This window comes from Ailuropoda melanoleuca, chromosome 11, assembly GCF_002007445.2.
Source record: "Ailuropoda melanoleuca isolate Jingjing chromosome 11, ASM200744v2, whole genome shotgun sequence".
NCBI lineage: Eukaryota > Metazoa > Chordata > Mammalia > Carnivora > Ursidae > Ailuropoda > Ailuropoda melanoleuca.
This window is the reverse complement of record NC_048228.1, coordinates 10,891,104-10,911,515: the sequence shown is the minus strand read 5'-3', so window position 1 is coordinate 10,911,515 and position 20,412 is coordinate 10,891,104. Positions and strand designations below refer to the sequence as shown.

The following is a 20,412-nucleotide window of genomic DNA, read 5'->3' as shown; positions in this document are numbered from 1 at the left end:
CTCTCTCGCTGGCTGTCTCTATCTCTGTCAAATAAATAAATAAAATCTTTAAAAAAAAAAAAAAGAAGCTTTTTATTTTGGTGTAGTCCCAGCGGTTTATTTTTGCTTTTATTTCCCTTGCCTCAGGGGACATATCTGGAAAAACGTTGCTACAGTCGATTTCAGAGACGTTTCTGCCTGGGCTCTCTTCTAGGATTTGTATGGTTTCAGGTCTCACATTTAGGTCCTTAATCGATTTTGAGTTTATTTTTGTATATGCTGTGAGAAAGTGGTCCAGTTTCATTGTTTTGCACGTAGCTGTCCAGTTTTCCCAGCATCATTTGTTGAAGGGCCTTTTTTTCCCATTGTACATTCTTAACCACCTCTGTCAGAGACTGAACATAAAAGCATGGGTGTATTTCTGGCTCTCTATTCTGTTCCACTGATCTCTGTGCCCACTGTTGTGCCAACACCAGACTGTTTCGATGACTGAGGTTTGGTAGTGTATCTTGATATCTGGGAGTGTGAAACCTCCAGTTTTGTTCTTCTTTTTCAAGACTGAAGCAGCTGATCTTTATAAGAAACAACGCCTGGAGTATGAATGCGGACACAGGAAAAGCAAGTCTGGTTTTCATGATGTCGGAAAACAATCTATGTAAGAAACTGGCCAGGTGAAGGCCCATCTGGGCCCATCTGACACACCCCGAGACGTGTCTATGCACAGTTATTAACTGTATTAAGCACCATAATACTCACATGCCAGACGTTTGTGATACATGATGTCATTCAGTCCCCACGACCCTCCATGAGGAAGGCTGGCATTACGCCCATTTTACAGATGAGTCAACCGTATCACATCAGAAAGGGTAAGCCACTAGCCCAAGATCACAAAGCTAATAACTATTGGACCAGAATTCGAACTCATGTCTGTCTGGCCTCAGAATGTCCTTTCTGCTCCACATGTCAGGAGTTCCACACTTGGCCGGATGTCTGAATCAACTGGAGAGCAAGTGAAAGATCTAGATTCCTGGGCCCTGCTGTCGGAGGCCTGGGCTGGGGCCTGGGAATCTCTTTTTTTTGTAGGTTCCCTAATGGGTTCTAATCCAGCTGATTGATGCTCTGAGCAGAGGATTGCTGGGGTGGGCCACATCTCTGCCAGCCAGAAGGTCCTGCTGGGAGAGTGGGGGAACCCCCAGCCAGGCCCCCCAAAGCACCCGTGGGCTCAGGGAGGCAGCTCCCTGGCAGGGACTGACTGATCCGTTAGGGTAGCTTACGCTGTGTCAACTTGGTAAAGATGGAATTGCTTTCCCCAGAATACTCCTTCTTATCAGCTCTAGGTTAGAACTGGCCCAGAGAGGAGTCTGCAAAATCTGGAAGGTGGAAGCGAAGAAGCAGCCAGCCATTATGCTCTTGACGTAAATGCAGTGATGGATGGGCACCGTGGGGCCCAGCAGGTTTGAGCCCGTCCCGTCTGTGTCCAGCTCTTCTTTCTGACTGTGCGTCCTGCTGACCCACAGTGTCCCCTGGACTGCCACTGAACACCTGGCTGGGCACCCACCAGGCCACAGCTGCCCACGGGCTTCTCATTAGCCTCCCTGTGGTCTCGCCTTGGTGGCTGGACATCCTGGTCCCTCAGTTCCCATTTCACCTTCACTTCTGCCCACCGCACCCTCATAACCGGGTAAGATCTAATTCTTATCATAAATCCCAAATTCCATTGGTCACAGTGGCCGAGCTTCCCGGGTTCAGCCAGAATGAGGTCACCATTCACCCTTTCCTGCAGACCATTCTATCTTAGGCAGTGGTTCTCCAGGTATGGTCTGGGACCAACAGCATCAGCGCCACTGGGAGCCTGTTAGAAAGGCAAGTCCTCGAGCCCCAACCCTCCAGACCTACTGGATGAGAAATTCTGGGGGAGCTTCTAACATGTGCCGAAATTTAAGAACCACCCCTGTAGGCATTTAAAAAGCCTTCTTCCATCTCTGTCTAGGATGACGAACAGATTCTGGAAATATATGTGTGTAAACTATGTTGTATTCTAATGTAGTTTTATGTTATATGAGTTTCTGAGGCCTGACCTCCTGTCTGCGAGTGTTAGCATTTACTGAGACGTTGCGCGAAGGCTCCGCCAGCTTAGTACCACCTCACCTTACCCCCACCCTATGGGGGTGGCACTAAATTCTATTTAATTGATGTGGAATCCACGTAGTCTGACTCAGAACACTGAGTTATTTCTCTGTGCAACGGACAGAAACCGGACAGCAGCCAGAGAGCTCCTTGGCCAACCCTTTTTTTTTCTTTGAAACATTTTATTTGTCAGAGAGAGAGAGAGCACAAGCAAGGGGAGCAGCAGGCAGAGGGAGAAGCTGGCTGCTCACGGAGCAGGGAGCCTGATGCAGGACTCGATCCCAGGACCCTGGGATCATGACCTGAGCTGAAGGCAGACTTTACTGACAGAGCCCCCCAGGCATCCTCCTTGGGCCACACTTAAAAGCAGTATCTCAGTCACTCAGCTGGACCCCTCTCTGCAGTAGAGGCCAGGGGGACGTCAGGGGTGCACACTGGCCTCCCCACAGGTCCACAACCCCAGCCTGCTGCAGTAAAGCCCCCACCTCCCACTCCTGGAAGTGGTTCGTCTGGATTTGGAGTGGGCTTATCAGAATGGGAAGATTTTTTAAAAGCAATTATGACAATAACAGCATCTAAAAATGTATTGTGTGCCTACCGTGTGCCAAGTACTTTCTACACACAGATCATTTAATCCTCACAAAATCCTACCCCTCTCCTCCCCAGCAGGAGACATTCAGCAATTGCCCAAGTCACTCCGGTCCTTAGGGCCAGTGCTTACATTTAAATCTGTAACTTTAATACAAAGTCATACATGGCTCCCTACAGGAAATTTAGACATGGTAAATAGTCAAACTTTTAAATTCTTTGTATCTTTTTTAAAATTAAAAAAAAAACGGACTGCCTTTATATATAATTTGCTTTTTTCCATTAAGAGATTAGAACTGTCCTCTGTCTCCCCAGGGCCTCCGTCACCGCCATGGTTAACGGCCATGTGGCATTCCCTCGCGTGGATGTACCATAGTCTAATGTCCGGGCCTTTCTGTTGGACATTTGGGCTATTTCCACAAGAAGATACTTGAACTGGGGGAGAACGGGTTAACTAGGGTGCTAAAATTCAGCAAGACCTCCTCCCCACGACAGCACCAACATGGGGCACTCACCCTGCGTGGATGATGTCTGGGGCGGAAAGACCCACGTGCCACACAGCCACGTAGCTGACACACATTTCTTTCAGCTGCAAACTTTCTGGGGGAAAGGCTTTCATTGTTATGTGCAGAAGGTGAGGTAAAAATGTCTGTGAGATTTGCTCAGCTCCGTCCTCAGGAAGAAGAGCTTGAACCCTTGGCGGAGGCATCCGTGTTCTCCAGAACGCCGCGGGCTCTCCCTACCTCCAGTTCTGAGGTGACGCACTAGCTAAGTCTAGCTAAAAGCCAGCGCTCTCATTTCTCACAACGGTTAAGAACACAGACTCTGGAATCAGACGACCGGGGCTTAAAACCCGTCTCTACTGCTAGTAGAGCTCGCCAAGCCCTTGGAAACCAAGTGCTGAAGACAGAAGCAGCCTGGGTCCCTGAAGGACCCTGTGGAGCAAAGACCTCCCCGCCTTCTTCACCCAGCAGGTGACACTGTGACCTAACTGTCTTCAACCCTTGACACGTGGGGCCGTTTGCACAGTAGCTAGCGTACTCCTGCCTCAGTTTCCCCATGTCATTGAACTGTTACGAGGATTGATGAGGTATGAGTTAATATACGCAAAATGCTATGTGCCTTTAAACTACCATGGGAGATTCCTTGTAAGGTCAGACCCTCTCTCCAACCACCCAGCCAGGATCTGTCTCCCCCTCCAGGGCCACCCTGAAAACAAGGATGTGGGGGGGCCTGGTTGTTCTGCACCCACCACTCCATCAAGAATACTGACCCCATCAAGGACATTTCCCCACATGTTCATGACTTTCCACAGCAACCAGATATGGCTCTGGCTCCCAGGAATTTCCCTAAAATCTTTGTGAATGTTTTGCAGCCGGAAATCCTCTTGTCGGAAGCACGCTTTTCTCCCCCTCTCCGTGAGACGTCCCCAGCGAATGGGTAACTCCATCCCGGGCAAGAACATGCATGTATTCTAAAGCTGCCAACACACTTCCCCACAGGCAGTGAGTCAGTAGAAACACGCAGGGCTGAAGAGCTCGGGGAACTTCACGGCTATTGGCTCCGCCAGGCACGGTTCCCCTTAGCCTGGGACAAAACTACTCAAGGGCTCCACCAGCTTCTGACCACAAAACGAGGGACCAATGATCCATAAATTCGGAACTTGTACCCCCAGCTGATTACACATGTTAACTACTTTCTGTCAGTAAAAGATTGCTTTTCTCATACTTACTCGCCATGCCTTTTTGTGTAAGGCATGTTTCTTCCTCTGTGTGTGTGTGTGTTTGTGTGTGCACAGACCCCTGATAAAAGCTACTGACCCTCCACCGAAAAATGAAGAGATGGAAGTCTGCCATAAAATTTCAGCTGGTTTGTGGGTCCTCAAAGGCAATCTGAGGACCCTGACATGAGTGATGACGAGTTTAAAAGTACCCAACAGTTTCAGAACGATCCGGACAACAGTAACACTTGAACATCGAAAAGCAGCATTTAAAAGCATCTGATACACACAGGACATTTCTGGAAGCCTATACAAGACACGGTGAGCCGTGGCTATCTCTGAGGAACGAGACTGGGGGTCTGAGATGAGAAGGAGATTCTTATTTTTTCACTGGATATCCCTTTATACAGTGTGTGATTTTAAAAAATTTTTACCACGTGTAACATTTTTTCTAATTAAACAAAGAGTCGAGAAAAAGTCATTTAAGTTAAGAACTAGCCACAACCCACTGTGACCTTTCCTGCGACATGGGGAAGGGGCAGATCACCCATGGAGAAAAGGTCAACTTCCTTCCTGGCGGAGTAGGACCCACGTGGGATGCGGAAAGGCAAACCGTCACTCAAGGGGGCGGGGGTGGTGTGACTCGTTCTCCTGGGTGTTCAACACGGGTCATTAAAGTTCCAAGTTGAGGCAGGGGGTGATTCATATTTCATTAGGTCTGTACACTGCGTGGTGCTGGCAGTCGGAACCGGGAAGAACCTTCTTGCGGAAGTTCAGGGAGACTGCACTCACTCTAATCGACTTTGAGCCCGGCTGGAGGTGACGAGGATAGTAGATGCTAGAACAAAGCTAGGTTGTAGAGGGAAGACATTCGGTGGAGGCTCAACGGTCCGCCACAGCAAACCCTCTCCAAGTTCAAAGAGAGTAGCTCTGCACTCACCAGGTTGAAGTGTACGTCATCGCCTTTTCTGTGGGTCAAGGGCAGCCGGAACCTGTTATTTCCTCGGCTGTGCTGAGGACCCCGAGAGGCCGTGAGGCACTGTGGGTGGCACACAGTAGGTGCTCACAAGAGTCTGCTCCTCCCATGCAGCCTCCCCTCCCTGGATCTCAGCACGACACGTTCAAGTCTGGCCATTTCGTATAAAGATGCTCTCACCGGACAGCCCCCGGCCATCCCGCTCCTAGGTGTCCGCTCAAGAGAAATGAAAACCATGTCTGTTCCTACTCCAACGTGCACGTAACTGTTTGTAGCGGCCTTAGTCGTGATCACCCCGGAACTAGAAACAATCCACATGGTCTGCAACAGGGATAAACGGATTTACATTTGTTACATCCGCGCAATGCCGCAACACAATACGTAAGAACCTCAAAGCGTGATGCAAGTAGAAGCCAGACTCCAAAGGCTTCGTACCGTCTGATTCTATCTGTATGACATCCTGGCAAAGGGAAAACTGAGGACGGCCAACACCAGCGGTTGCTGAGGACCAGGGGGAGGGGAGGGGTTGGCACAAACGGGCAGCTCGAGGGAATTTGGGGGGCTAATGAAACTTTTCCATCTCTTGATTGTGGTGGCGGTTACACAACGGTATGCGTTTATCAAAACCGTGGAACTATACATGAGAAAGGGTGAATTTTACTGTTTGCAAATTTGGAAGGATGTACGTGACCTAATGACCTCAAAGACAGAGCGCGGGAAGGGTGGGGTCCGAGCTCAGGCCACTGTTAACAACCACGTGGCAGTCGATACACTGGGCGGCTTCATCAACAGACACTGACTCCTTCCCGTTCTGGAGGCTGGAAGTCCAAGGTCAAGGTGCTGGTAGATTTGGTGTCCGGTGAGGGCCCGCCTCCTGGCTGTGTCCTCCTTGGGGCCTCTCCTGGGTGATCCCTCTCTCCTCCTCTCAAGGGTGCTAATCCCATCGTGACAGACTCACTCTCACCAACTCATCTAAACCTAATTGCCACCCAAGGCCCCGCCCCCTAATATCAGCCCATTGAGAGCAGGGCTTCCACAATGACTTTGGCGGGGACAGAAACACAGCCTATAACAGGTGGTTTTCACAGGGGCAGACGAGTGCGCTGCTGTGTTTCAGCTTTGTAAGTCCGGGCAGGGAGAATCATAAAGGAACCACCGGGACTAGGGGCCAATCCAACACGAGCCCTCTATAGCTCGCAAACACCTTCCCGGGCAGTCACCCTTGGGGGTCCACTAGAACCCCAGGTGATTTAAAAAAAAAACAACAAAACATGTTTCTCTTATTATAAAATCAATGCTTCTTTATTAAGCACACTCTAATAAGTCTGGATTAGCAGAAAGGAAATGAAAATCACCAAGTGCCCCACCATCGTTAACTACTGATGACAGCTACGGTGATGGTGTGCAGACTTTCTCGTGTGTTTTGTGAACAAACGTACTTTTTCTTTTTTCTTCCCTCCTTCCTTTCTTTCTTTTCTTTTTTTTTTTACAAAAATGAGATCGTACTGCAACATGGCTTGGTGACCTAACTTTTAAAATGTTGATAATATAACAAACAATTTTGCACATCATCAGTATTCATCTAAACCATAACTTTTAGTGGTTGAGGAATATTCCAGTACGTGGAGGACTCATAATTTACATAACTAACCAAGCCTCTACGGCCAGACACATACATGGCTTCTAATTTTATTGCTATTTTTAAAAATAACAGTATTGAAACTAACTCCTTACACAATCACGTTTCCTCTAGATAAATTCTTGGTATTGAAACTGCTGTGTTTTTTAAAGTGTTCACATGCATTTCGTACTGTCCTCGTTCCCACCATGAGCTCCTGAAAGATTAGCGTTCTTTTTTTAACTTAAAATTCTGAACGTTCAAAACATTTAAAATTTCCTATGTGAAAGATGGTATTGTTTTAAGTGGTATTTTCTTTAATATGATGGGGGTGAATGTTGGGGTTTTTTCCCATGTGCTTACTGGCCAAGAGCATTTCTTCTTCGTCTCCTTCTCTGCCCCCTGTTCCTCCTCCTCCTTCCCTTCCTACTTCTCCTCCCCTTCCTCCTCCTCCTCCCCCTTCCCGTCCTCCTCCTCCCTCCTTCTCCTTCTTCTTCTTTGAGCTCTGACCTGCTCTGTTTCCTGATGGGATGCAACGACAACCATGGAACAGCACATGGAAAATGTCTTGCCATTAAAGTTTAAAACTCATCCAGTCACGAGGGAGAAGCAATTAAGACACTGGCTCCATCGCTTCAAAAATGTCAATGCCACAGAAGACCAACAAGGTTTGGGGACCATCTTGGATTCAAGGAGACTAAAATCAATGGGTGGCCCAGGGGATTAAGGAGGGCACTTGATGCGATCACCACCGGGTGTTGAATGGAAGCGCTGAACCGGGTATTGTACACCTGAAACTACTACCACACTCCAGGTTAACTACCTGAAATCCCAGTGTGGACCCTGATATCATGGGGACTCTTGAATAAGGGACAATAAATTAGATAATACCGGTGTATCGTTGTTACATTTCTTGGTTGTTTCTTCTTCTTTTCCCCCCACGTGCTTGTTGGCCAACAGCATCTCTTCTTCATTCCACTTCTTCTTTTTTTTTTTTTTTGGTTTCTTTTTGTTTTTTGTTTATTCCATTTTTGAGGGCATCTGACTTTTCCTTGCTAACTGGAAAAGCTCGGTACATGCTCGGGAAACAGCCCCTCGCCTGCCGTGTGTTGCATGTGTGTTCTAGGTTACCATCCGTGGTATTGAAGTTTTTTAAGTTCAGGAGCCTAATCTATCAATCATTTTCAGTCATTTCTTTTATAATTTTACCTTTCACTATCATCCTTTAAAATCCCCCTCCAACAAGGGGTTACAGTAATTCTACGGTGGCCAAGTCTTGCAGACACCACTGTTCACCAAATGATCAAGGTCGGTACCACCGGTGAGTCGTGTTGCTGAACAGTGTGTAAATCCTGATGTGATACAATGACAAGGACACTTCACCTCTGTCGCATTCCTTCCCGAACCCCAAATCCCAGTCCAATCACAAGACGACATCAGACAAACCCAAAGTAAGGGGCATTCTAGAGAATACCGACTAGTACTCTTCAAAGCTTTCAAGGTCACAAACTTCAAGGAAACACTAAGACACTGGGATAGACCAGGAGAGATGAAGAAGACAGGACAACTGAATGCCGTGTGGTGTCCTTGAATGGATCCCAGAGCAGAAACAACAACAAAATAACCTGGTGGCATCCAAATAAAGTCCGCCATTTTGTGAGTAATAATATGAATTTCTCGGCTTGTCACCTACGCCATGTCAGGTAGGACGTTAACATCAGGGGAAGCTGAGTGAAGGATATAGGAAAGCTGTATTATTTCTGCAACTTTTCTATAAATCTAAAATTATTCCAAAATAAATAGAGTTTGGGGTTTTGTTTTGGTTTTTTCTTTTTAAGAGTTTTGTCTAGGACAAAGAATGGTCTAGGCAGAAAAGCAGACGGAATAGAAAGAGAAGAACTACCACGGTTCATGGCTATGGGTGGGGGTGTAGGAGGGAGGTGGAGGCAGGAAGGGGTTCTGGTTCCTTACAACTCATCCACTGGTTGGGGGGAGGGGTTGGGGCAGCAGCAATGGGTCTGGAGAGGTAAACTGAGTCTGAACTCTCGAGTCCAGTATTTAGGAGCGTCTAGTCTTCAATGAAACCTAAGGGTTTTAGCTTCGCCTTGATCCTGCAGGCAGTGAGGGAGTGGTAAAGATTTTAGTTCTGGGAGTATATGATTATTGGTTACTTCACTTATTTTGTATCCTAATTTACTGATTCCTCGCTCCGCCCAATAAGGCGTCAGCTCCACGGGAGCAGGGACCCTACCTCTCTTATGGACCATGTCCCCCCGCCCCCCTCCAAACCCAGAACACCTGGCCTGTAGAAAGAACTCAAATATCAGTTGAATGAATGAGCCCCACTTCCAAAATGGCTTTTAAGAAGAAATTGTATAAAAGGTTTTTCCCATCCCCACCCTTCACATCCAGTATCAGCGCATGTGAATTAATCTCTTCTACAGCTCAGGGCCTTTCCCCAAGCTGCTGCTTCAGCCAGGTGCTCCCTTTTCTGCTGCCCACGTTGTACCCCCTCTTCAGATTTCAGCATAGATTCCGTTTTCTGCAAGCCCAGCCTTGACACTCCAGGTCTGGGAGAAACTTCCTCTTCCCGCTCCTGGGCTTCCTCCTCACTGTCAGCTGGACTATGTTGGTGCCTTTACAGCCGGCTCCCCACCGACCCCTCAGGCCGACCAGCCCGTGGCCCTCTGGTTCACCACTGACACACAGAACATCCCAGCACATTTGTTAAAAGCCACAGCTTGTGGCGAGTCAAAGATAACGCCCCCCACCCCCGCCAGCAAAGAATTTGCACCTGTCACTGCTTGAACACAAGGACCCAAGGACACCTCCGATACGTAATTGCTACTGTCCACACGGCTCCAAACTTCTCCAAACTAATGAAGATGTCATATTTGGGATCCAAAAGTGTGAGTGTTTGTTTTTATTTTATTTTATTTTTCTTAAAGATTTTATTTACTTATTTGTGTGTGTGAGAGAGAGAGAGAGCACAGGCAGGGGGAGGGGCAGAGGGAGAAGCAGGCTCCCTGCTGAGCAAGGAGCCCGATGCAGGACTCGATCCCAGGACCCTGGGATCGTGACCCGACTTGAAGGCAGATGCTTAACCAACTGAGCCACCCGGGCTTCCCGAGTTTGTTTTTTAATCATACCCTCCTGCACCAAGTATCCACAAACCATGCCTATACCCTAACCGGCACGTGCATACCTCGAAGATATTGCGGGTTCGGTTCCAGACCACTGGAATAAGTGAATATCTCAATAAAATGAGTCAAATGAATTTTTTGGCTTCCCGGTGCATATGAAGCATGTTCACACTAGGCTGTAGTCGATTAGGTACACAATAGCATTATGGCTAAAAAAAACAATGTACATACCTTAACTAAGAAATACATAATTGCTAAAAAATGCTAACCATCCTCTGAGCTTTCAGCAAGTCATGATCGCTGATCACAGATCACCCTACAAAATATGATAATAATGAGAAAGTTTGAAATATTGCATGAATTACCAAAATGTGACACAGATTCAGGAAGTGAGCAGATACTGTTGGAAACATGGCACCAAGACACCTGCTGGACGCAGGGTTGCCACAAACCTTCAATTTGTAATATATGCGGTCTCTACAAAGCGCAATGACATGGGGTACCCCTGCACACGCCCAGCCAGTAGGTGTGGGGGAAAATGTAGACAAGGGTAAGGTAAGTAAATTCTCTCTCTCTCCCAGACTAGATGTAGAGAGGAAAACGTGGCAAAGACCTCAAATTCACCAAGAATTAGAGCCACCTGGTACCATAACCTGAATCAAAGAAATAGCAGAACCCTCTGGAGACATCCAGAACTGTACATCATATGAGGCCACAATCTTAAAAAAAAAAAAAAAAAAAAAGAAACNAACTCACCTACCACGGTGAGTTCTCATCCTGGACCCGCCACAATTTGCTGGGAGACCTTGGGACCATCACCTCTAGGGCCCATCACCTCTAGCACGCTTCCATTAGTGAAGCTCTGGGGACATTAAGAAAAGAAGAAATGCCAGAATGGACTTACCAATCCCGTGATGGGTTTTAGATGTTGTCACTGGTAACAATTTAATGTTCTGTGCACCAGGGCAATATAAACTGGGCCATTAGCACAACAGCCATGGGCTTTACGATAAACATGAATTCCTAGTGTACATTATCAGTGCAGCCTGAGGGGGACTCGGCTGCATGGGGAATGTGTGTTTCAGGCCAACAGAGTGGCTGATGCTGACTTTGGCACGTCCTTCCGAGAGGTGTCAGAGGCTGCATTTAGAGTAGACCTAAGAGGAGAGCCCACCTGCTCCATACAGACTTTCTGTTTTCTGGCCTCTGTTTCTTCTTCTAAGAATTGAGGTGGCTAGACAAGCACTGGTTTCCAGCCTGCAGTTTAGTATTGTTTTTAAAGCCTTAGAACTTTCTTAAAGGAATCTTTCACACCCCTGACATCTGGAACATTTGTAAACAGAGCTTCCTTCCAGCTGGCCCCGCCTCCCACCACTCAGCTCTGTCCCTGCAAACCCCTGACTGCTTCTGGGACCCATCCGAAGAATTCCAGCTTTCCCAGAATCACAGTATAAAAAGCAGTGGACCTTTAACACCATACACAAAAATTAACTCACAATGGATTGAAGACTTGAATGTAGGACTTGAATCCACAAAACTCCTTGGAGAAAACATAAGCCGTAAACTCCCTGACATTGTGATATTTTTTTGGATCTGACTCCAAAGGCAAGGAAAACAAAAGCAAAAATAAACAATTGGGACTACATCAAACTAAAAAGCTTCTGCACAGCAAAGAAAACCATCAACAAAATGAAAAGAAAATCTACAAAATGGGAGAAGACATTTGCAAGTCATGTATCTGATAAGGGGTTAATATGCAAAATATATAAAGAACTCACACAGCTCAATAACAAAAGAAACCCACAAAGAATCTGATTTAAAAATAAGCAGGGGGCGCCTGGGTGGCACGGCGGTTGAGCGGCTGCCTTCGGCTCAGGGTGTGATCCCGGCGTTATGGGATCGAGCCCCACATCAGGCTCCTCCGCTGGGAGCCTGCTTCTTCCTCTCCCACTTCCCCTGCTTGTGTTCCCTCTCTCGCTGGCTGTCTCTATCTCTGTCAAATAAATAAATAAAATTAAAAAAAAATAAGCAGATGATCTAAATAGACGTTTTTCCAAAGAAGACATCCAGATGGCCACCAGACACATGAAAAGATGCTCAACACCACTCATCATCAGGAAATGCAAATCAGAACCATGATGAGATATCACCTCACACCTGTCAGAATGGCTACAATCAAAAAGGTAAGAAAGAACATGCGTTGGCAAGGATGTGGGAGAAAGGGAACCCTGGTGCACTGTTGGTGGGAATGTAAATCGGTGCAGCCACTGTGGAAAACAGTGTGGAGGTTCCTCAAAAAATTGAAAATAGAACTACCCTATGATCCAGCAATTTCACTACTGGGTACTGATACAAAGAAAACAAAAACACTAATCTGAAAACACCATGCACCCTTATGTTCACTGCAGTGTTATTTACAACAGCCAAGACATGGAAACAACCTAAGTATACATCAACGGAGGAGTGGATAGCAAAGACACGATACAAATATTTATATACATAAATAAATACTACCTAGCCATAAGAAAGAATGAAATCTTACCATTTGCAGCAATATGCATAGACCTAGAGAATATTATGTAAAGTGAAATAAATCAGACAGAGAAAGACAAATACCACATGATTTCACAAATACGCGGAATCAAACAAAACAAACCAAACCCCAGATTTGTGAACACAGAGACTAGATTGGTGGTTGCTACAGGAGAGAGGGCTTGGTGGGGGGGGGGGGCAAAATGGATGAAGGGAATGAAGAATTACAAACTTCCAGTTATAAAACAAAGAAGTCATGGGGATGTAATGTACAGCACGGGCAATATAGTCAATAACGTCTTCATAACTTTGTCAGGTGACAGATGGTAACCAGACTTACTGCGTTGATCATTTTGCAATGGATACAAATGTCAAATCACTATGTTGTCTACCTGAAACTCACATAATATTGTACGTTAACTGTACCTCAATTTAAAAAGAAACCGAATGGACCACAGCAAGGGCTGCCCAAGGTTCTTACCATGCAGATGGAAATCTATTTATATGGTGACTCAGTGCATACCCATATACAGATAATTGAGATGAAAGTTTTAGTAAAGAATGGTTCTCACAACAGGAGATGCATTTTGTTTTCTAAGTCTGCTTTCTTCTATTTCACTTCTTAAAAGCCAGTGGAAAACTACTTAACTGATTTTAAAACCCACTAAGTTGCTGCCCACAGTCTGTAGACATTGGCCTAAGGGATCCTCCGAGATCACTTCTAGCATTGACAATTTATATGGCATTAACGATGCTGTGTTCCTGTCAGAGTCTGAGAGACGACGCTAAGAGACCCTGTCCCAAAGGTGAAGTTACCAACCTGGAACACCTGAGTAGGCAACAAATTCTCTGCTTGGGCTTGCCATCGAAATACCTGCTGTCCAAGAAGCAGGGCTCGGAGACAAGCAAGCCCAATACAGTACTGATTTTCCTAGGGACCCACACTTGCCACCCCAGTGCCTACTCCTGAGGAGATTCAGGGCAAGGGGTGGTAACAGTGGGGTGGGAGCACTTGGCTGGGTTAAAAACCAACACAGCAAAAAATCAGAGGAAACAAAGACTTCTCTTTCCCTCCCATAATCTTTGGATCACGCCCATCCCAGTGAGATGGCTAACCTCCTCCATTTCTAAGGGACTCACTGAGAATCTATCTGTGCTCCAGATTTTGTAAACGTGGCCCTTCCCCGAACACCATGGCAGTGCAGAGAAATGGCCCCCTGGAGTCCCAGGCGGTGAGTAATTTGCATAGCGTGCTAGGATTTTTGGTTGCTGGAGTGTTCTGACATAGCCACAAAAAGCTGGCCTCCTGAGAACCTTCCAGCCATCAGAGGGTAGAAGCGCCTGAGATTGACAGGTTAGAACCGGTGTGCTGTCAGACGGGGAAAATACATGTTATGACGACGAACCAGGATATTAAACAGCAGAGCAAGCAAACGAAAAATCTGCATAAACACCGAACTATCAACAGTGGTTGCCAGCATATTGTGATGTTTTCCCGTCCAGGTTTTCTACAATGAGCACGTATTTCCTTTGTAATCTGGGGGAGAAAACAACTTTAAACGCCTGTCCATTCAGAGGTATATTATAAAGTATGCTTAGAGGAGCAGCAAATAAGGTTGGTTAATTACTAGCTTACTCCCTGGCGTGAATACTAGTTTGAACAGATAGGACCTGAAAATGTCAAGACATATACTCCTTGATGTGCACCCCTCGTCTTCCGGGTCCCTCAGCATGTACTTCTCCTGGATAGGTCACTGTGGACATCTCTAAAGCACCTGCCGGTGTGGAGCGTAGAGAGAAAGAGGTTTCTGAAGGGGGCTCGTCTGGTTTTATTGTTTTGGTTTATTTTCAAGAACCATCCCTGAAATCAAGGAAATGGGGTCTAGTCCTAGCTCTGAACTCAGGCGAGTTCCTTTCCATTCCTGGAGCCTCGGTTTCCCCATATGTAAAATAAGCAGATTAGATGTCCTGATGCCTAAGGTCCCCTCTGGCTCCAAAATTGTAAGAGCTAAAGGGACCAGCATTCGGGTTTAAGGGCTGCTAGGTCTGATAAATCTAGGGCAAGAGAGAATAAGAGACTGTTGGCAGCTTAGCCCAAGTAAACAACACTGGCTAGAAGGCCAGGCCAACCAGCCTGGGGAGATAAGGGTTGGGGCCGAAGGGAGGGAGGAGTCAAGAATCAGTCTGAGGCCACAGCTAGGGGGGAGAGCTCAGCAGAGCCTCTCCGAGGGCTGACTCTGGCCAGTGTCTTGGGGCAGTCTGGCCTGAAGCAGGGAAAACCTGTTTCTTGGGGGAGCCAGAGCTCCCAGGAGGGGCAGCCGGTGCACCAAGGGTCAATCCAGGACCAGGAGAACAAAAATGTTGCCAGGCCAAGCTGGGCCACCTGTCCAGGCAGGGGAGGAGCCAGACTCTAGAAGCGGCCAGCAAGATGGAGATCCTGAGAAACCGCGAAACCTGTACTAAACTGGGGTCTAAAACAGGTCTCTGACCTGAATGTGGCCAGGTCTCCTGGGAGAACGAAGAGCGGTCAGGGAGTGGGTAGCAGTCCCAGTTCTGCTGCTGACTTGCTATGTGCGCTTCCCCTCTCTGAGTTTTGTTAATGAGGGGGTCCCCTCCACCCACATCATTCTGGGGTCCTCCTGTGGCTGGTGAAAGACAGAGTGTGGTCACCCTCCAAGCAAAAGGAGACTTCCAACATGGAGGATGCTCTTAGAGCTGTTAATTGCAAGAATGACCGGTCCAAGCTTCAGAGCAGACACAACCAAAGTGAAAGCAAAAGCCAGGAGCCAGAAGCAGACCCCTCCCCAAATCCCCAACAGAAGACATCTGAGCTTCTGGAAACTTCTCAGCACTCAGGGAGAAAACTCTCCTCAGTCCCTCGAATTCCACCTTAGTTTGGAATGGGGAGAAGAGAAGCCCAGAGCTAAAGCCCCTCTTCCGGCCCTAGGGTCGTGAGGGGTTTACTGCCAGCCCCACGGAGGGAGAGAACATTTACCAGAACCGTGACCCAGGAAAACAGGAGCCCTAAAAGAGGCAGGCTGCCCAGGAGACGGGCTGCTGGCTCTGCTTCCAGCTCTGCCATTCCTCACGCAGAAACTCCTAGGTTTTGTGCCTTCTGGAGTCTGGGAGCAGGAAAGCCACAGCTGGAGGGGCTTGGGCCCTGCCAAGTCCCCAGGCACTCGCCCGCGCTCTCTGGCAGAAGACAGGCTGGCAGTTTGGGCCTCACACCAAATCCACAAACCTCACCCTTGAGCAGTGGTCACGTGTGAAGACCCCCTGTTAATCTGTGCCCCCTGTGTGAGGCTCCACTCCAGCCCCCCGCCGTCTCATTCCCACCGCCCCCAGCCTGCAGGCAGCCTCCTCTCTCCCAGCAGCCCTCCCCAACCTCTCATCCAACTTGTGCACAGAGTTGTCTTCCTCACGTATCAGCAGGATCAAATGACTCCCCTGCTTAAGGAACGTGAATGGAATTTCTGTCTGTCTTTGTCTTTCTTCTTCAGTGACCCATCCTGAGCACCTAGAACAGGGCCTGGCCCACAGAAGGCACTCAGTCAACACCTGCTGAATGGTTCCCAGATGACCACAGGATAAAATTGCCCGTGCAACGACCAGTCCCCTTCCTATCTAATCTAGCTCATTCCAGACCCTCCATTCCCTTTACTTTCCCCACCTTCCCACACACCCAGCTGCCACTGCCTCGGCTCACTCCCCCAGGCCCACCACACCCGGTGTGCCTTTGTACTTCTGTGCCTTTGCTTGAGCGGTTCCATCTGCCCAGACACCCTTCCTCCCCCTCCCCAAGGGACTCCAATACCCTGTTGCATATTCCAACAACCTTTTCTAATCTGGACCTCCTGGCATGCTTCAGCCTGAGTTATTTCTCTCTCCTCTTCCCCCTAAGTCTGGTAAGGAAACTTCCTACAGAGCACTTGCCATGTGCTAGGCACGAAGGTCCCACCTAGGAGGTTATCACTACCATGGGACAGATGAAGAAAGCGGAGGCTCAGTGAGGCGCGTCACACAGCCAGCCGGTGCTGGCGCCTGACTGCATCACCACCTCTGAGCGACGCCTGTCATTTACTACTCACTAGGCTGGGAGCTCTTGAGGTCCCCTAGGCTCTGCATCCCTGGGGCAGGCCTGGCCCTGCTGGTGCCCAGGTAGGCCCTAATCATCCAACCGCTGGACAGAACATCGCGACGAACAGATGAGCCGCCAGCCTCCTCCCCTTCCTCCCTTCTGCCTTTTGTCCCAGTCTGGGCAGTTCCTCTGGCGAGCTGGGAGGGAAGCATTTGGAGGGAAAGGGGTTCCTTCCCAATTCCATTCGTTTCTATCAACTTAGGTCAAGATCCTTGTGTGACAAGTCTCCAAAGTGTGAAGGGCGCTCACAGGTCCCAGAGCCGACCTTTCACTAGAGAAGCCATACTCGAAGAGCACCACGTCGAACGAAAACCAAAAACCAGCACTAGAGGGTAACCCCTCTCCCGCGGCTCGCCCGGGCGGGCTCCGACTCCGCCCCCGCCGGTCCGGCCCCGCCCACCCAGGCCCCGCCCGCGCCGCTCCCGCAGCGCCGGGGTTCCCGGGCCTGGACCACCCGCACTGCTAGGAGGGTATCTTACGCGGGCCACACAAGCTCATCCGAGAGTGCACAGGTGCCCCAAGGCTGCTACCGGCCAGGGAGGGCCCCGACAGGGCTGGGGAACCGTCCGTACATCCAAGTTTTCCGTTTCCCCCACCCCTCGGTTAGGAAAGCTTACTTTCTCTAAGTGACCGTCCCTTTCAATTAGACTTGGCACTCCCAGGCCACACGCCTCCCATCGGGAAGCAGACAACAGTTCTGATTTGGATTTTAAGTACTTGCTGTGTGCTAGGCACGAGTGCCCCGCCTCATCCCAGGAGGGTATCATGCCCATTTCACAGTGAAGAAACTGAGTTTCACCCTACTTTTCTGACGCCCGATTTCTCACCGTTTTGTGCCTCTGGCACGTAAAACATACACACGAATCTAAATCCCCCCAAAGCCCCGGTTTCCAGAAAAGTTAGGGATGGGGGGAAGGGGGATCAATTTGGGAAGCGCCAGGGTGGTTTCTGGGGACTTACTGGGAAGTTCTGCTCTAAGCACGAGTGGAAGGTGCCTCTTCGTCGAGGCCAAGGGTTCGAAACCCGCCTGGCAGATGGCACCTGTCCTCGCCTACAGGGGGCCCCGAAGGCTGGTTGCCCTCCCCTCGCCGAGGTCAGCGCGATGTCGTGGAGGCGGGGTGTCCCGCACTGGCGGGGCGCGGCTCCGGTGGGTGCGGGTTCGGAGTCCTCTCGGCGGCAGACCCGGGACAGGAAGCTCCCGGACGGACGGACAAACAGACCCCGACAGCCCTCGACTCCCTCCCCGGCCCTGCCAACAGTCACTCCGCGGGCGCCGCGGAGCGGAAGGCGAGGCGGCGCAGACTCACCCGGGCGGCTGCGGGTTCAGCTCGGTCACGGTCGGGCGGCCGGGGACCGGGGGCTCCACGACCCCGTCCCCCCGGGCTGCCTCCTTCGGGGCGCTATGATCCCGGGGCCGGAGGCTCGGGGTGTGGGGGGTGGGTCTCGGTCGAGGGAGGCGGTGGCGGAGAGGGCGCAGCGCCCGCTCCGGGACCAGGATGGGGACGCAGGAAGCTCTGCCTCGGAGCGCGGGCGTGCAGGAGGGAGGGACGGCGAGAGACAGAGGGCGGCGCCGGCCAGGAGCGGCCTCCAGCCCCGAGAGGCGCCGCCCACCAGTCGACCCTCCCCCCCGGCCCGCCGCACCACCCCCAGGACTGGGAAGAAGACCCGAGCTGCGGAAGGAAGGCACCTACTCTCTCGCGTCGGATGGGGGGCGGTGTCGGCGGGTGGCGGGGGGGGGGGGTCGGNTCGGCCAAGTCCTTCCCCGACCCCCGCCACTCCGAGTTGGCTAAGCAGGGATGGGGGAAGGGAACAGAGCCCAGACATCCCCACCCCCGGGCCGCGGAGTTGGATGTGGGGGTGGAATGGGGGACGGTGACTCGGGCCGGGAGTCCAGGTTAGTTAAATGTTATGTAGAGCTGGGAGACACCCCCCCATCCCCCACTCCCAACTCAGGCCCGAATATGCAGGTACAGCACTGAGGACCCACCTGCCGCGCCTTTACCTGGCCGGGCGCTCACCTGGCCACCCGGTGCGCCGGCCTCTCCCTCCACTTTCTGGGGAGGCCACCGCCTCCCTCTTCACCCCTGGGCGTGTTCGGGGCGCTGGGACCCGCCTGCACCGCCCAAGGCTGGTGGTTTGCGAGGTGACTGATGGGTGGAGGTGGGAAAGGAGGAAGCAGATTTTTAAAAAACGAAGTCTGCTCCTGCCCGGCCCCCCACCCCTCCCGGTCCCCTGCTTTCCCCCCCCCGTGGGTTCCCGGTCGCACTGCCCGGGTGGAGCCCATTTCGGGGGCCCGCGCCTGCATGCATACGGGATGCGGGCGCCCTGTCCAGAGAATCTTGCCTATTGGGTGCTTTCATTCCCAGCTTTCCGGAGAACTTTCCCAATGAAACACCGGCTGTCGTTGGCCTGACCACCAGGTTGCAGGCGGTGGCCCACCAATGCCTAGAGCCCCAGAACTGCTGCCTGAGGCCTGGCTCGGGGGAGGGTAAACCCGAACTGGTGAGCTGCCTCTGACTGGCTGCGGCTCTGCCTCTGCTCCCCCACCTGGAGGTTTGCCCTGGAACCAAGCCTCTCTGGCGCCCAAACTGATCTCAGCCAGACCACAAAAAAACCTGGATTCTAAACCTAGAGGGAGAAGATAGCCCGCCGCCTCTCCCAATCTTAGATTGTTTTGAATTCCAGGAGAGGCCAGGTCTGGGGTCCCCTTCTCCCCCGACTGTCCAATTCTTTGAAGTTAAAACCCTGAGAAAGGCCAATAGGCAGCTGGCCAGGTGTCAGATAATCCAGCTGAGGACAGAAGGCGCCTCCTACTGGGAATCTGCTGTGTCCAGGACAGAAATTAGAGGCCCTGGTGGAATTGCAATCAAGTTCACTGTCAAGCTGCCAAGTTCATGGGTACACATCATCCAAAGGTGTGTATACCTATGATCCATTGTTGCTTTTTAACCTGAACAGAAACAGTTCAACAGGTCCCTGGTGTCCACAAATAGGCAAATTTGGGGCTGACTTGTGATTTGGGGATGAGGAAAGCATTTAGGGAAACAGCGATGAATCTCCATGAATATAACAACAACTTATTCCTCACAGCCTTACTATGGACCCATTACCAGGTTGCTACTCACTTCCCAGCCCATTTAATCCTTTTTAACAACCCCAGGGATGATTTTGGTTACACCCACTTTATAGGAGAGAAAGCTGAGGCTTCAGGAGGTGAGGTCATCATTTGCCCAAGGTCACACAGCTGGGAAGTATCAGCAATTAGACCCCAGTTCATTGGCTACAGAGCCCATGCTCTCCCATCTTTGGAAGAATTCCTTGTCACTCTGCACAGACTCTCTCCCCTGAGACAAGGTTCCCTGCTTCTCCTGTGTTTCAGGAAGAGAAGTCACTTTTGTCTCACTCTGCACAGTGACATAATTCTTTACAAGTCTGCCTCCTGCTCTCCTTGAGGATAGGACCCCTTCTCTTGGCCCCCTGCAGGTGCTTAATAAATATTTGTTGGCTAAATGAAAGCCCCAAATAGTACACTATTTTATTGAATGGGGACAACTGTTTGTGTAGGCAGGTACCTGTGATCACAAGCTCACA

General features: G+C 50.0%; 1 protein-coding gene across 1 annotated transcript in view; it reads right to left on the bottom strand.

Annotated features, from left to right (window-relative positions):
* The window catches only part of TMEM51 (transmembrane protein 51), a 57,652-nt gene extending 39,269 nt beyond the window's left edge, over window positions 1–18,383 (bottom strand). The window contains exon 1 of the mRNA XM_002921421.3: window positions 18,129–18,383. The gene's annotated coding sequence lies outside the window, so the exon portion shown is untranslated. The remainder of the gene's footprint in view (window positions 1–18,128) is intronic.
* Window positions 18,384–20,412: the final 2,029 nt, after the last annotated feature.